Consider the following 15,819-nt stretch of genomic DNA (forward strand, 5'->3'; position numbering starts at 1 on the left):
TATGGCTATCCATTATTTATTTGTTGCCATCAAATTAATAAGTGCTCTTTGTCTTTCAGGATATTCCTTTATAACTGTGCTATATGGCTTTTATGAAAAAATTAAGACATCAGTTACAATAACAGCACTTAGCACTTGCATTTTACAGTTTCAAAATACATTTTCTAAATACTTTACAGGCATTATAATACATTATATTAATTATGTGGTGTATATTAAACTCATTGCAACAAACAGGTAGTATTATTGTTTTCTGACATCTAGAATACGGAGAGAATAAGGATAATATGAAGACTATCACAGCATATCCTTTATTTTAATTATATCTTCTGAGCAAAGTTTCTCTAAAACCAACCTCTGCTGGAGGGTAGGAAGATGCTGCAGAGGGAGCTGGACAGGCTGGATCAATGGGCTGAGGCCAATGGTATGAGGTTCACACTTTGGCCACAATAACCTCATGCAGAGCTACAGAGTGGGGGAAGAGTGGCTGGAGAGTTGCCCAGCAGAAAAGGACCTGGGAGTACTGGTGGACAGTCGGCTGAACATGAGCCAGCAGTGTGCCCAGGTGGCCAGGAATGCCAAAGGCATCCTGGCCTGCATCAGGAATAGTGTGGCCAGCAGGAGAGGTGATGGTGCCCTTGTACTTGGCACTGGTGAGGCCTCACCTCGAGTGCTATGTCCAGTTCTGGGCTCCTCACTTCAAGAAGGATTTTGAGGTGCTGGAACAGGTCCAGAGGAGAGCAACAAAGGCTGGTGAAGAGACTACAGGGGAAGTCTTAGAGAAGAGGCTGAAGGAGCTGGGGTTGTTTAGAGGAGAGGAGACTCAGTGGGGATCTTATCACTCTCTACAACTACCTGAAGGGAGGTTGTAGTCAGGTGAGGGCTGGGCTCTTCTCCCAGGCAACTAGTGACAGGATGAGAGGGCATGGCCTGAAGCTGTGCCAGGGGAGGCTTAGGTTGGATATTAGGAGGCACTTCCTCACAGGAAGGGTGATCAGACATTGGAATGGACTGCCCAGGGAAGTGGTGGCGTCACCGTCCCAGAAGGTCTTCAGGGAAAGGCTGGATGTGGCACTTAGTGCCATGGTCTAGCCGACATGATGGTGTTAGGTCACAGGCTGGACTGGATGATCTCAGAGGTTTTTTCCAGCCTCAACAATTCTGTGATTTTGTGATTTATAGGCATTTTGGCTCACTTTTTTCTGTCAAAGGTGGAAATTGTGTGAGATGTTTTTGCTCAGACATTTCTGCTTTTTAAAAAGCGTAGATCCATAAGGTATCTACAGGGTTCACCTCATTATCCTGAAGTCCCCACACTGCTCTCCCAGTCCCTCCACCTCTGTTTGCTTCCTGTGTGCCATCATGGTACTTTGTCAGAGAGGGGCTGCAAACCACGACCACAGCTGCCACTTCTGGGAAGGAAAAACAACATGCACTAGAACAGGTTAGGAGGCAATCTGCTGGAAAGTAGTCCCGTGGAGAAAGACCTTGGAGTCCTGGTGGACAAGTTATCCATGGAACAGCAATGTGCCCTTGTGGCCAAGAAGGCCAATGGTATCCTGGGGTACATTAAGAAGAGTGTGTCCAGCAGATTGAGGAAGGTTCTCCTCCCTCTCTACTCTGCCCTGGGGAGACCCCACCTGGAGTATTATGTCCAGTTCTGGGCTCCCCAGTTCAAGAGGAACAGGGATCTACTTGAGAGAGTCCAATAAAAGGCTACAAGGATGATTAAGGGGCTGGAACATCTGTCATCTGAGGAGAGACTGAGAGACCTGGGGCTTTTTAGTCTGGAGAGAAGACTGACAGGGGATCTAATTAATGTACATAAATATAGGAGAATTTGGTGTCAAGAAGGAAGGGACAACCTCTTTTCACTTATGTCCTGTGATAGGATGAGGGGCAATGGATTCAAGCTAGAGCATAGCAAGTTCCAGCTCAACATGAGGAAGAACTTCTTTACTGTAAGGGTGGTGGAGCACTGGAACCTGGAGCAGGCTGCCCAAAGATGTTGTGGAATCTCCTTCTCTGGACACTTTTAAGACCCCTCTGGATTCATTTCTGGGTGATCTGCCCTAGATTTGGTCCTGCTGTGGCAGGGGGCTTGGACTCAATGGTCTCCAGAGGTCCCTTCCAACACCTAACATTCTGTGATTCTGCAATTCTGCATGGAGCAGGTACCCAGGTCTTACAGAGAGCACTTTGAATGGTATTTTTCTGTACTTATGTATGCAAAACACTGGATGCAGTTTAGCTCAAATGGTATATTAATGCTAATTAGACTTCATATTGCAAAAGGTAAAATTATGTCACCAGTCTGTGTTTAGTCACTGCTGTCTCACTGTCATTGCTGATCATTCTCTCATTATTAACAATTTTGATAATCAAAAGTGACAATAGCTCTGACCAAGAAAGCCTAAAGAAGGACAAAAATCCAACATGTTTTTGTGTGAAATTTTTCACTGACATATGAAACTTGGACCATTTGAGAAGAATCAAATACCGTTCCTTTGCTTTGCTTTCAATGGATGGGGATTTATCCATTCAGCTCCATTTAAATTCATGGCTGAGTGACTGATGAGTAATTTTCTCTTCAGCTACCATCCTGCTTAGATTTTAAAGAAAATAACATTGAATGATCCTACAATCAGACTTTATATTGACTCCAAACTTGGAAATAATGACCAAAGCCTAGAGCCACTATAATGCCTATTACTTTTCTGTGTCTTATGTCCCTTTCTGTCTACGGTGTCACCTGAGATTAGAAATGCTATGATTTATTATTACCCATATAGTGGTAACATTTGGAGGTCAGGCAATCTCACCTGGTGTTGCTCACCTCACCAGCAGTACCCTTGTCTGCTATGTGTTTGGACAGTCAGCCCTGGCTGTAGCTGCACTCAGAAGCCCCAGTACAAGGGGCTCAGGACTGTTTCTAGGCTACACTTTCTCAGCCCTTAGCAGGGGCAGTATTGCCACTTCCTCATTAGCATTGACAGCCAACGTGTTCATTGTGACAGCCACTGCTGTTCCTACTATTGCATGCAACAGGGTGAATGACAACAGCTTTGGTTTGGGGAGCTATTGAAGCAACTAGCACTTTACAGGAGTAGCAATGACAGAAGCAGGACAGCAAACCAGGCTATTTTACTCTCAGTCTCCTGCAGTAATACTGAAGACACTTTACCTGTGATATCCTCTATTTATATGCAAATCTTTTGTTACCCATCCAAGAATTCTACCAGTGTAAACACATTTTGCTTGAGCAACTGATGAAGATCAGCACTTTGTGGAAGACATTAAAGCAATGATGTTGAAAGTAGAGGCGTAAATATCTATGAGAGCTTTAATTTATAAAGTTTATTGAGTAAAGTTCTTATTTCTTGTAACTGTTGTAATGTCAGAGGAATTAATTTGACTTCTGCTGAGTTATTGTGGACAACTACTGCTGAGCAGATTCAAAAAGAACCTATTTTTCTTGTTACAAGACCTCGATGATGAACTCCCATGAGCTAAAGCAAAACAATATATCTTAAAAAGTATTTATAAAGTTTAAATGTATATAGTTTATGTAAGGTTTTCTGAAATTTGCATGTATCTAGCTGATTATTAGCATTATTCAGAGGAGAAAGCATTCAATTTATTACTTTTTTTTTTCAGTTCTATTCAGAAGCACATAAATTAATCTAAAGGTTTTCAGCTCCTAGAGAAGAAAATACCTGGGCAGCCATGGTTTTCAAAGCTAAAAGAAGACAAAAGGTACCTCAGGGACAAGCAATGTTCAATATTACAGTGAAACTATTAGATTAATAGCAGAGGACCATATGAGACTGCTTTCACAGCTTTTTTAATTTCAGACATAGCCTTGTTCTCCTGACATACACAAAGCACCACAGGAGTAAGTCACCCTGTCTTGTTCCTCCTCGGACAAAGTTTTGGTCACTGGAATGGTGGCTATAATTTTACTTACCACAGTGACGAGTTTATAAAGGGTCTGCGGTCTGTAAAGCTGGTATCAGGACATTTCCCTCCTCTGACTTGTAGCTAGTAATTTAATTTTTCTGCTTAGGTGTTCATGCTGTGCTTTTGTTTTCAGGAAAGCTAATGAAATTAAGTGCCCTCTTATAAATGCTTTAGTGTCTTCCAGAATAAGATTAAATGAATGAAAAAATATTTTTAACATATTAAATAGCACAGCTGGGAGGGATAAATGATGAGTAGGGGAATATTCATATATGACTGTTGACTTCCTATTGAAGCAAACACACTTGGACTTCCAAGTTGGTTACACTCTTAGATACAGATGGCAGTTTTAAACATTATTTCCCAAGATAAGAACAGAGATATACTACAGAAACTCAAATATCCGGGCAAGGTTTATGAGGTAAATTCTGGCCTTACAATTCTGCCATGGGATACAGTCTGAAAAAGACAGAGAAAAGAAGCAGCATTTAGTGCCTCTTGAGATCTAGCAGACCTCCAGCAATGTGGAGGCTTTCTCTACTGTAATCACTATGGGCCCAGCTGTATCTTTTCGGCCCATGAAAAGCAACCAGCAGTGTTAGTTTCTCTAGAGTTCAGCAGCCCATAGAATCAGGGCTATTAGCTGACTTCGACCACCTAACCAGTTGGTCCCAAACCTGAGCTCCTTTGGGTGTTAAGCCTGGACAGAAGGCATCACACCCCAGCAACATCCTTCCCCTCGCTCAAGGGACCTAGAAGATCTGGATTAGCAGTAGGATATACTTTGAGAAAATGTTCCCATACTCCTTTCACTATATAACAGTGAAAACTGTCCAATGTTTAAGCATGCAAGGTCTGATGGATGAATCCACAGCAGGGGCTTGGATACCCTTCCTCTTCTGACCCCATCAAGGTCTCATGAACAGAGACATCCATGATGCTGGTGCACTAATTACTTTCTTGAATTCAGGGGCTGTAGTCCAGGTGCACAGGAGCACCATAGAAACCTGTCTGAAAGCACCTCTGGGTTATTTGTCCAAGATTACCCAGCACAGGCAGACCAGGATGAGGATCAGCACTGCCCTGCACTGCAGGCTTCTAAGCCCAGGACCCCAATACCTTGTAAGACCACTGTCCTCCACTAACCAGCCCTGGGAAAGGAAAACAAGGCCAAGTGCAAGGTCCTGCACCTGGGTCGAGGCAATCCCAAGCACAATTTCAGGTTGGGTGGAGAATGGATTGAGACCCGTTCTGAGGAGAAGGACTTGGGGGTGATGGTGGATAAGAAACTCAACATGAACCAACAACGTGCACTTGCAGCCCAGAAACCCAACCATGTCCTGGGCTGCATCAAAAGAAACGGGGCCAGCAGGTCAAGGGAGGTGATTCTCCCCCCATACTCTGCTCTTGTGAGACTAACTGGAGTACTGTGTCCAGTTCTGGAGCCCTCAAGACTGAAAGGACATAGAGCTCTTGGAATAAGTCCAGAGAAGGGCCACCAAGATGATCAAAGGGCTGGAGCACCTCTGCTATGAAGACAGGCTGAGAGAGTTGGGGCTGTTCAGCTTTGAGAAGATGAAGGCTCTGGGGAGACCTTATAGCACCTTCCAGTACCTGAAGGGGCTTCAAGGAAGTTGAGGAAGGACTTTTTACAAGGGCTTATAGTGATAGGTGTAATGTTAGGATTAAATTCTTTAGTGTGAGGGTGGTGAGACACAGGCACAGGTTGCCCAGGAAAGCTGTGGATGCCCCATCCCTGGAATTCTTCAAGGTTACATTGGACAGGACTTTGAACAACCGGATCTAGTGGGAGGTGTCCCTGCCCATGGCAGGGGGCTTGGAACTAGATGATCTTTAAAGTCCCTTCCAACCCAAACCACTCTATGATTCTATGATTTTATGACATAAATACTAGTAAATTAAAGACTGTTTAAAGAAATTATTATTATGATATCAAGTAATAATGTAGTACGCTTTGATGGAGTGGAAGCCAGGATGTATAATACTGCAACTCTCATTAAAAAATGAACAATAATTTGCTAAGAATTTATTTTGTGGGAAAGTATGATGCCTTTGCTTTAATTCAACTTTAAATTTTGATGCACTTTTTGTAAAGCAGTTTCTCTGGCATTTGAATAAAAAATGTCAAATCAATCAAGAAAGCTCATAGGGTTCCATCCTCCATAGCCTACCACAATTGCACTGGTACAGTGCAGAGCTATCACGTGCATTCAGTCTTTTACATTTGTGAAGTGATTTGACATGAAAAGTGCTGTGTTAATCCATTTAACTTGGCACAGTTGATGGACTGAGACAACCAGTCCTCTTTCAGACAGACTAGCAATTAACTATAAAGTAATAAAACTGAAGGCTTAGGTCATTACTGAGCTGGATTTAAGGATCCTGGGGAAAAGGCTCCAGTTTACACCTCTCATTGACAGCTTGTGCATTTTTAGAACTAATTCCCATACCTGTCTTTTAGTAGGGGTAAAAAATAATAATAATAATAATATTCATATATCCAACTTATTTTCCAGGAATACATTATTGATGCATAATAGTAACTGATTTATTATTATTAACCAACATACACAGTTTTAAAACAGTTAATCCAGCCTAAGGGGAGCAGAAATACTAAATCAAATACTTCCTTTGTCTGTGATGTTATTTGCTGAGGACTTTGCCTTCATTAGGTGAAAGGGATCTGGGGGTCCTGGTAGACAGGAGGATGACCATGAGCCAGCAATGTGCCCTTGTGGCTAAGAAGGCCAATGGCATCCTGGGGTGCATTAGAAAGGGTGTGGTTAGTAGGTCCAGAGAGGTTCTCCTCCCCCTCTATTCTGCATTGGTGAGGCCGCATCTGGAGTATTGTGTCCAGTTCTGGGCCCCTCAGTTCGAGAAGGACAGGGAACTGCTTGAAAGAGTCCAGCACAGAGCTACAAAGGTGATTAAGGGAGTGAAACATCTCCCTTATGAGGAAAGGCTGAGGGAGCTGGGTCTCTTTAGTTTGGAGAAAAGGAGACTGAGGGGTGACCTCATCAATGTTTACAAATACATTAAGGGTGAGTGTCAAGAAGATGGAGTTAAGCTTTTTTCAGTGATGACCAGTGATAGGACAAGTAGTAATGGATACAAATTGGAGCATAGGAGGTTTAAGGTGAATATCAGAAAATTTTTTTTTACTGTGAGAGTGACAGAGCACTGGAACAGGCTGCCCAGAGAGGTTGTGGAGTCTCCTTCTCTGGAGACATTCAAAACCCGCCTGGACGCCTTCCTGTGCGATGTGCTCTAGGTGACCCTGCTCTGGCAGGGGGGTTGGACTAGATGATCTTTCGAGGTCCCTTCCAACCCCTATGATTCTATGATTCTATGATTCTATGATTCATTACACTACAATGTGTCCAAAACTTAAAAAGCTGACTAAATAGCACTCTTTGACTTTTTCTTGCTTCCAAATGTCAAGTCTTTCTCAGTTCATGCACCCACAATCAGGGACATGAATTTACCTTGTACTGACAGTCAGGACTGCAGACCAAGAAACCTGGCATCTCACTAGTATTTCTGCATGTATGTATGTGTGTAAATTATGAGAAAGCAACAGTCATATCAGAAAAAGCCAGTGGAATAGAAAATCTGTGAAAAAAAATAGATTCTAAGCAGTGATGGGTTTGTTGTTGTTGCAGAGGGTGAAAAGCTGGCACCAGATGAACTCTTTCAATTAGTTCTGAAGGACAACTTGGAACTGAGATTATAAACCAAATCGCAAATTCCTTTTCCGTGACACTTCAGCTGACAATGAGAAACAGCTGCCAAACAGAATTGTTTCATGCATTTCAATATAGGGAACCTGGCTCAAGAAAACAATCTTCCAGTCTGAGCAAAGGGAATAAATCAGTTTGTGGCTGACTATTTCTTACAGGGGTCAGGGCTCCTTAGAGGCCTCTCTCTTTCTTGCCACTCATGTGAATCACGGGTGCCCATGGAACTGCACACGCAACAAATCATATGAGAAGTTAATCATCCCCCAGGTGCAGCTGTTAGCCCACCATCCTGAAACTGTTAAACCATCTTTCTCAGCCATCCCTTTAGTCTTATCAATATTGATGGGTTTAATTTTGCTCTATTTAATTGATGAACAACAAATCTTTTGGAAATACATTATCATTGTTCTTTTTTAATATAAAAAGCCTAGCACACAAGAAAGGACATTGGGAAATCTGATGGAGAGGTCTCATCAGAGACAGCAATATGGGTCTTGTCTTCCAAGTGCCACCTATATCTCCCACCACAGAGCTGGCCCTCCATACACCTTGGTTGCTGTTTTGAAAATAAGAATAAGGTTCTCCAAGCTGGGAAAACTAAAAACCAGGAAAGAGAAAAATCTAAGATTAAAACTGATCAAACAAACAAAATACAGGACATTGTACTCATGACACAACTTACACATGGCTAAGTGTTGCATTACCCTCTCTGTGTTGGCTAGCACTGGATAATAGTCTTGTAGTCAGCTTGACCCTGGGCTGGAGATTGTGACCCTGAAACCTAGTATGACCTTGATGATCTGTCTTTCACAGACAAAGCTATCCCACAAAATGCCTGGAGCAGGCATATTCTCTTACTGCTCTGGTTTATACTTCAGCAGACCTTTGAGTTTCCAACTCTCAAAGATGCAACATAGGAAGTCCTTGTCTGTCAGGCTTCCTCTGATCCGAAATACAGTCAAAAAGCAGTAGCAAAACAAAATAATTGCATTTGGATAGATACACATAAAATTGTATGAGAAAGAATAACTATCCTTATCCTGAGTTGTCCTTTTCTTTAAAAAGAGAACCTGAAGAGGCTGGAATAAGGACACTGCAGTTTATAAGTGGGGGCTGACCTGCTGGAGAGCAGTGTAGGAGAAAGGGACCTGGGGGTCCTGGTGGACAGGAGGGTGACCATGAGCCAGCAGTGTACCCTTGTGGCCAAGAAGGCCAATGGCATCCTGGGGTGTATTAGAAAGGGTGTGGTTAGTCGGTCAAGAGAGGTTCTTCTCCCTCTCTATTCTGCCTTGGTGAGGCCGCATCTGGAATATTGTGTCCAGTTCTGGGCCCCTCAGTTCTAGAAGGACAGGGAACTGCTTGAAAGAGTCCAGCACAGAGTCACAAAGATGATTAATGGAGTGGAACATCTCCCTCATGAGGAAAGGCTGAGGCAGCTGGGTCTCTTCAGCTTGGAGAAGACGGAGGGGTGACCTCATCAATGTTTACAAATATGTTAAGGGCGAGAGTCAGGAGGATGGAGCCAGGCTTTTTTCAGTGATGTCCAGTGACAGGACAAGGGGCAATGGATGCAAACTGAAGCATAGGAGGTTCCATGTAAACATCAGAAAAAACTTCTTTACTGTGAGAGTGACAGAGCACTGGAACAGGCTGCCCAGAGAGGCTGTGGAGTCTCAGAGGAAATCCATGACATTGAGAGAAACTGGGTGTCATTATAGGGTTGAGATGAAAAGCTGATCTCCAAGTATATGTTCCTAAACTGGCTTGTGTAGATACATACTCAGGAGCTGACACATTAACAGAATTATTCTGTCTCAGTGCTGATGTCATACCCTTTTACATTTCCACTTTCTGAATAATTAGCTGAAGTTATCACACAGTTCATGCATTTCCTCTGATTCTGATGACACTGAGACACTGCTGGAAGAGGCACTCTTACCCCTTAGGGACAAGCAGCCATTGAGCTTCGAGATGCCAAAATTATCAAAGAATCTCTTACTTCTCTGAATTATAATGAACTTTCCTTAAACTGGGTTAGGTCTTTGTGGGAAGGGAAGGAAAGGGAAGGGGAGGGGAGTCTTCTAAAGAGACAGAGACCCTCCTCTGGGAATATTTCATCCAGCACACATAAATAGATGGGCTGCAGTAGCTGTGCTACATTACCTGGGTAAAAGGCAGCTCGGTGTGAGATATGTCTGTGCTTCGAGTTTGTTTTCTGTTCTCACTTTGTGCTCCACAGCAGCTCTTTGAGCTTCAAAAAGGAGGGCCCTGATGAGATTTGTTTCTACTATTGTTGCTTCTGCTGGTTTATGGGGATGAATTTGATCTTTTTACTAGATCATTTATCTTTGCGATGGAGGTTCTGCTTTTAATTATACTTAGGTCACTTTGGGGTGCTCTGGTAGTGTAATGGGGCTTTAAAATCAGATCAGATCACATTTGCACTCTCTTAAAAAAGCACTTCTGCTCTGACAGAATGGTATTAAATGGTTCTATAGTACATGGGCATCAGGTTTGTAATGTTTTGATTAATGATACCTCTCTTCTGAAAATGACATCAACACTGACATCACAGGCAAGGATACCAGGGTAGTTCTGCCTTGGATATATCCAGTTCACATAAGTGGATTGTCTGACACAGGTGCAATAGCAGCCAGGGATGTGTCTGTCAAAAGGCCCAAAACAAAATCATGCCTTGAACAGCACTTTGAATGTGTATTATAAGGAGAAAAACTCTGATCTGGAAATTTATCTGTAGCTATTACAGAGAATAGTGTTGGTTCATTAATTATGTGGCTATTGCAAGAGAAGTTAGGAAATGCACTACACAGCTGAGACCAGGCTGTACAATTTGGAGGCCATGCTCAGGCTTCCAGCTGCACACAGAAAAATGCACATATGTGAAATCTGAGCAAAACAACCAATTGATTATATCAGCATAAGGCTTAAGTAGCAGTGAAAAACAGGGGTTGTACTGGCTGATGCACTAATGTGCTTTTGGGAGATCTTGGGGGTTGGGGGAGGGTAAAGGCACTGAACAAGAATTGAATTTGAAAATCCTGGTTTGGCACTTAAAACTTTTCTGGCCCCACAATGAGATCCATGCAAGCACTAAACACTTTCTAGTTTGCAGGTCACTGCTACTGACTTAAGTAATCACAGAAAAACCCCAACAAACAAAATAGGGGGGCGGGGGGGGGGAATGTTGTGGGGTCGCTTATCATTACAATACCTATTGTATGCACATATTTGGAGGTGTCTTATGAGAGCTGAGAGCCCAAGATCTCCCCACAGTGGAGAGCACAGGCTCAGTTCAGCTCAGTGCCATTTGGGAGGCCCTTATGCATCCTAACTCTTTCCCAGTTACCAGGTGAGAAATGTTGAGGTTTCCTATGGAACCATTTCAAACCTACCACCACCATATGATGTCTTAGGTACCCTATGACACCTAAAAGTCATGGATGGATTTCTGTGAGAGACTGAATCAACCCCAAGATACCACAGTTTATGGCTTTAATCTGAATTTACCTATTTGTTTGTAAACAAAAAATCACTTCACTGAAATAGGGGAACTAGACCAAGTGAACTCAGGTCTAAGACCAGCATGGCCCTTACCACAATTCTCTAAGAAAACAAGTTTTTGCAGTCCAATATCACAGAATTACAGAATCACTGGATTGTCAGAGTTGGAAGGCACCTCTAGAGATCTTCTAGTCCAACTCCCCTGCTAAAGCAGGGTCCCCTAGAGCACATCACTCAGGACTGCATCCAGGCAGGTCATGAATACCCAGGATTCCATTGGCCTTCTTGGCAGCAAGGACACATTGCTGGCTCATGGATAATTTACTATCTACCAGGACTCTCAGATTTGCAGTACTTGCAGAACTATTTCTTTATCATAAGGCAAATATTAATTTAACTGTCTTTAAAATCAAGTGCAACTGTTTTATCTGGCTCTGTATTACCAGATTTGCTGTTGGCTATTCATGCACCCTGATTCCCAGAAGAAGCAGCAGTCCCTGGACATGAGAAGACATCATTGGCTGACCTTGGAAATTATCCGTGTACTTAACGTACCTCACTGCAGATGTGTCCTGTCAAGGGACAGAGCTGATCCATGCCAGCATCTCCTATCATGGATAAGCAGTGCATGAGGTGCTTGTCCTCTTCTTAGCACATATTTATATTATACAAGTGACATTTACAAAAATGAATAGCCTGTTATTCCGTAGGGCTCTCATTAAAGATAACCTCTCCTGAGGTTGCATGATAGCAAAGTTCCTAAGTGGATTAGTAGGAAGTATGGAGAGAATAAATGAACTTTGCAGAGACTACTCTTAATAATGACTGCAGGTAATTAAAAAGAATAGAGGTGTCTGGAGAATTCTAGGTCTAATAGTTGTCTAACGGTATTTTTAAATCATCTAACGATGGAGTGAATTGCGTTTTAGAAAACATGTAGCTGGTCTTTGAATTAACAAGTGGCTTTTATGTGATGGAGAAGTTAAATATTGGCTCGATAAAGTCTTTAAAGACTTTTTCTTTTTGCTTTGTTGGCCATTACTGAATAGTAATGTTTATGTAAACTGTAGTGCAGAAGCCCTTTCAGTATTGGGAAACATCACCCTGCAAACTCATTAGCTTTCAGCCACTGTGTTCACAAAAAAGTACAAGTCAAAATACGTGCTGAAGTCAGTGCTGCCAGCTGAGTACAAATCCAGGGGCTAAGACTACATGGTCAGGTTCGGGAAGGCATTGCTACTCACTGCATTCTTCTGGGAGCTCAGTGAAGAAGGAAGGGAGAGCCAGCATTACTGGGGAAAGGACAACCTGTGCAAATAGCAAAGGCTTTTATTTCTATCCTGGCTCTTAGTAGGCCCGTATTCTCTATATGCAACAGTTTAAAGTTAAGATCTCAGCTGGACAGATGAAGATCTGATTTTCTAGGGTGGGATTTAGTTCATCTAACTGCTGTGTGTATCTTAGGAGCATAATAAAGCAGCCCTTTCTGAGTAAGTCCATAAGTTCCCTAGATACTCAAAAGGAGAAAAATGAACTCATTTAAGGCCATCAGAAAAGGTCATGTACGCCTCACACGTGCTCAAACTTAGATGAGTAAGAACTCCCCCTGGAGGTTTTCACAGTCACATTCCACTTTCCATGGACAACAAAGTGAATTTAACCATTTTAGAAAGACTCCTCTTCAGAGCCTTAAAACACAGCTCTGTTTGATGCATAATTTTGGGTGAGCTGCATCCAACCATGCAATTCAATATATAAATTACAGTGTCTTGGTGAGGACAAAAAGAGCCAGCTATACATTTTAACTGTGAAGATAAAGGGAGACATTTGGATAAAACTTTTATTTGTTGATTGATTTCATAACAACAGAAAAAGTTCTGCATTTCAAATTGTAGAAGACCACAGAAGGCTGGGATTATATCAGTTTCTTCTGTCAAAGTTCACCAGAAAAGACATAGGGAAGCCCAGTGGACAGCAGCCCCTGCACACATTTGAAGTGGACATAGCAACTCAGTGGGCAGACTCTCCAGCAGAGTGGGAGCATTAAGAAGCTACTTGCTTACTCCACCATCTACAACATCTGAAGAGGTACAGGGAACCGTATAAACAATTATCAAAGCAGTAATAATAATAATAATAATAATAATAATAATAATAATAATAATAATAATAATAATAATAATAATAATCTATTTTCCATACTTTTCTGTATTCTAAGGCAGAAAAGCCATTAAATCCACTAAAGCTGTATTGTCTCATAGACAGCCTAGAGCAGCACAAGTGGCACTGGGCTTGAGGCCCAATCAGACCAAGCATTGGTCAAGCCATGTCACCTCAACGTGTGCTTTCCAGGTTAAAACCACAGAGTTAACCATACCCATCCAGAGCACTCTTCAAACCTTCAACCTGCTGCTCTGGCCAGCTGACTGAACTGGACTGTAATGCATTTAAAAATAAATAAAAAAAAATGAAGTGGCTTTGTAAGGACTTTCTTTGTTCTCACAGTCTGAAGACTATCCAGGCATTTTTCTCCTTTGCTGTTCCTTCATCTTTTTTTCAAACCTTCTCTGAAAAGATCTTTTCTGTCTTCCTGTTTCTCTATTATTTCTCTAGTGGAACATTTTGTCTTCACAAAACATTCTGAGATGCACTTTGCGTCAAAGACACTGTCCTGAGGAAGGGCCAGCTCATACTGTGCTGCTTGCACAGAATGAGAGAAGGAGGAAGAGCAATAAAAGAGTGACTTAATTACTGCGGAGCTCCAGTGCTTCCCACTCTGCATGAGGTCCTGATGCAGCCACCAAAGTCAGCTGCAAGAGGCATGATCTTGCTGACAACTCCTCTGGTGCTACTTTAACCAATGTCACTGAGCAGCTCATGGCAAATGAACAAGCCACAGGGAGTGGCAGGACATCAGTGAAGTAACCCAAACTAAAAAAAAACATCAGGAAATATCAGTGACCTCCAAAAAGCACAAAAACCTTTCTGCCCCATTCTCTGCAGAACAATGTGTAACCTCTTCTAGCAACACTGTTTACTTCCCCTTGAGAGCTACTTTATTCAGGAAAAGAGTGAAAAATCAGAGCAGCAGCAGCAAAAATTAATTCCCACTCATTGCTGAAGTGCCAGGACATTTTTGTAGCTATACAAGCTATGATGACATGACCTAGCCTAATTACATCATTTGAGATTGTCAGAGATACTGCATAGATCTGGATCTGACTGCTGAGCTTCTCCCAGAGCCAGTGATGATGCCTGATGCTGTGGGGTAAGCACATTCTTCAGTAGGAAGCATTTATGAATTCCCTCATTCCTGGGTGGATTAGGGTTTGAACTAAAATTCACTGAAGTGAGAAAAATCCAAGGGATCACAATTTGGTTTCTTTAGAAAGCACCAACTTTTCTGGCCAGTGCTAGCAACTGCATCCCTGGCTTAACAGCCACCACAGTTCTGTGGCTTTTGTTTTTCCTTCTCTTTTTCCTCCCACTTGACCTCAGGTGGAAATTCTTGCTGTCTGTCCTGTCTTGCAATTCCACTGCTGGAATAATTGAGCTATAAGAGAAACATTTCTCTTGGATTCTTTATTTTTTCAAGATTCAAAATATTTTACCACTTTTGCTTCTCCCATCTTCTTTGAGTTTTGTACCTGGGCCCCTAGTTATATGTCAAAATGAGTGTTGAGAACTTTAATTCACCATCTGTCTCTGCTTACATCCAGGGACATCCCAGACTCAGGACTTGTCACAAAGAGCCCTCCAGTCTGAGCATACACATAAGAGAACATACAGCAAACTCACAGTATTTTTAAAGATGGTTTCAGCAGCATTCTTCTCTTCTAATCTAATCATTGTCAATAGTGTAGTAGGCATCTATATTTGTTTCCTTATAGTTTCAACAGGCTTGGGGGGAAAAAAAAAAAAAAGGAAAAAACAAACAAACAAACAAACAAACAAACCACAACAACACACCAAAACCACAAGAACACTGACTTCCTTTTTTATAGGTAACACATGGGAAGTGCAATTTTGCCACTTGAAAGCCAAACCAATGTCTTTTGTATGCTACTGAATTCAAAAGTTACTACCAAAGAGAAATTTGCTTCATTCCTTGGGAATGACTTTCCCTTAAAAAATGTGTATTTTATTTCCTATTTCATATGACTTGTTCCTCCAAAACTGATTTTCTTTCATAACATCCTAAGTTACTCTTCTACTGAAACCGTATAGACTATACCAAAGAAGCCCCTCTCCCAGCAGTGCCTCCTCAGCACATTATGAACGGCGCAGCTCCCAGAGCGCAACTTAAAATGAAGAACAACCTTTTCCAACATCCTTTCAGAACTGCACATGGACATTAGCCAGACACAAGACTGAGCTGCAGAGGGTGCATTAAACTCCCCATCTGCTCTTCACAGTGCTCATCCCTGATTTATAACCCACAGTAAAGTCATTTGACCAAAAAACCAGAGTGGATGAGACAGGTGCACCAGAAGCCAGCGGAGCCTTTCATTCCACGGCGTCCACGGAAGAAAATGTGTCCCAGCCAGCCAGCATTTTCCCAACATTGCATTCCAGA

The sequence above is a fragment of the Apus apus genome, chromosome 1 (assembly GCF_020740795.1).
Source record: "Apus apus isolate bApuApu2 chromosome 1, bApuApu2.pri.cur, whole genome shotgun sequence".
NCBI lineage: Eukaryota > Metazoa > Chordata > Aves > Apodiformes > Apodidae > Apus > Apus apus.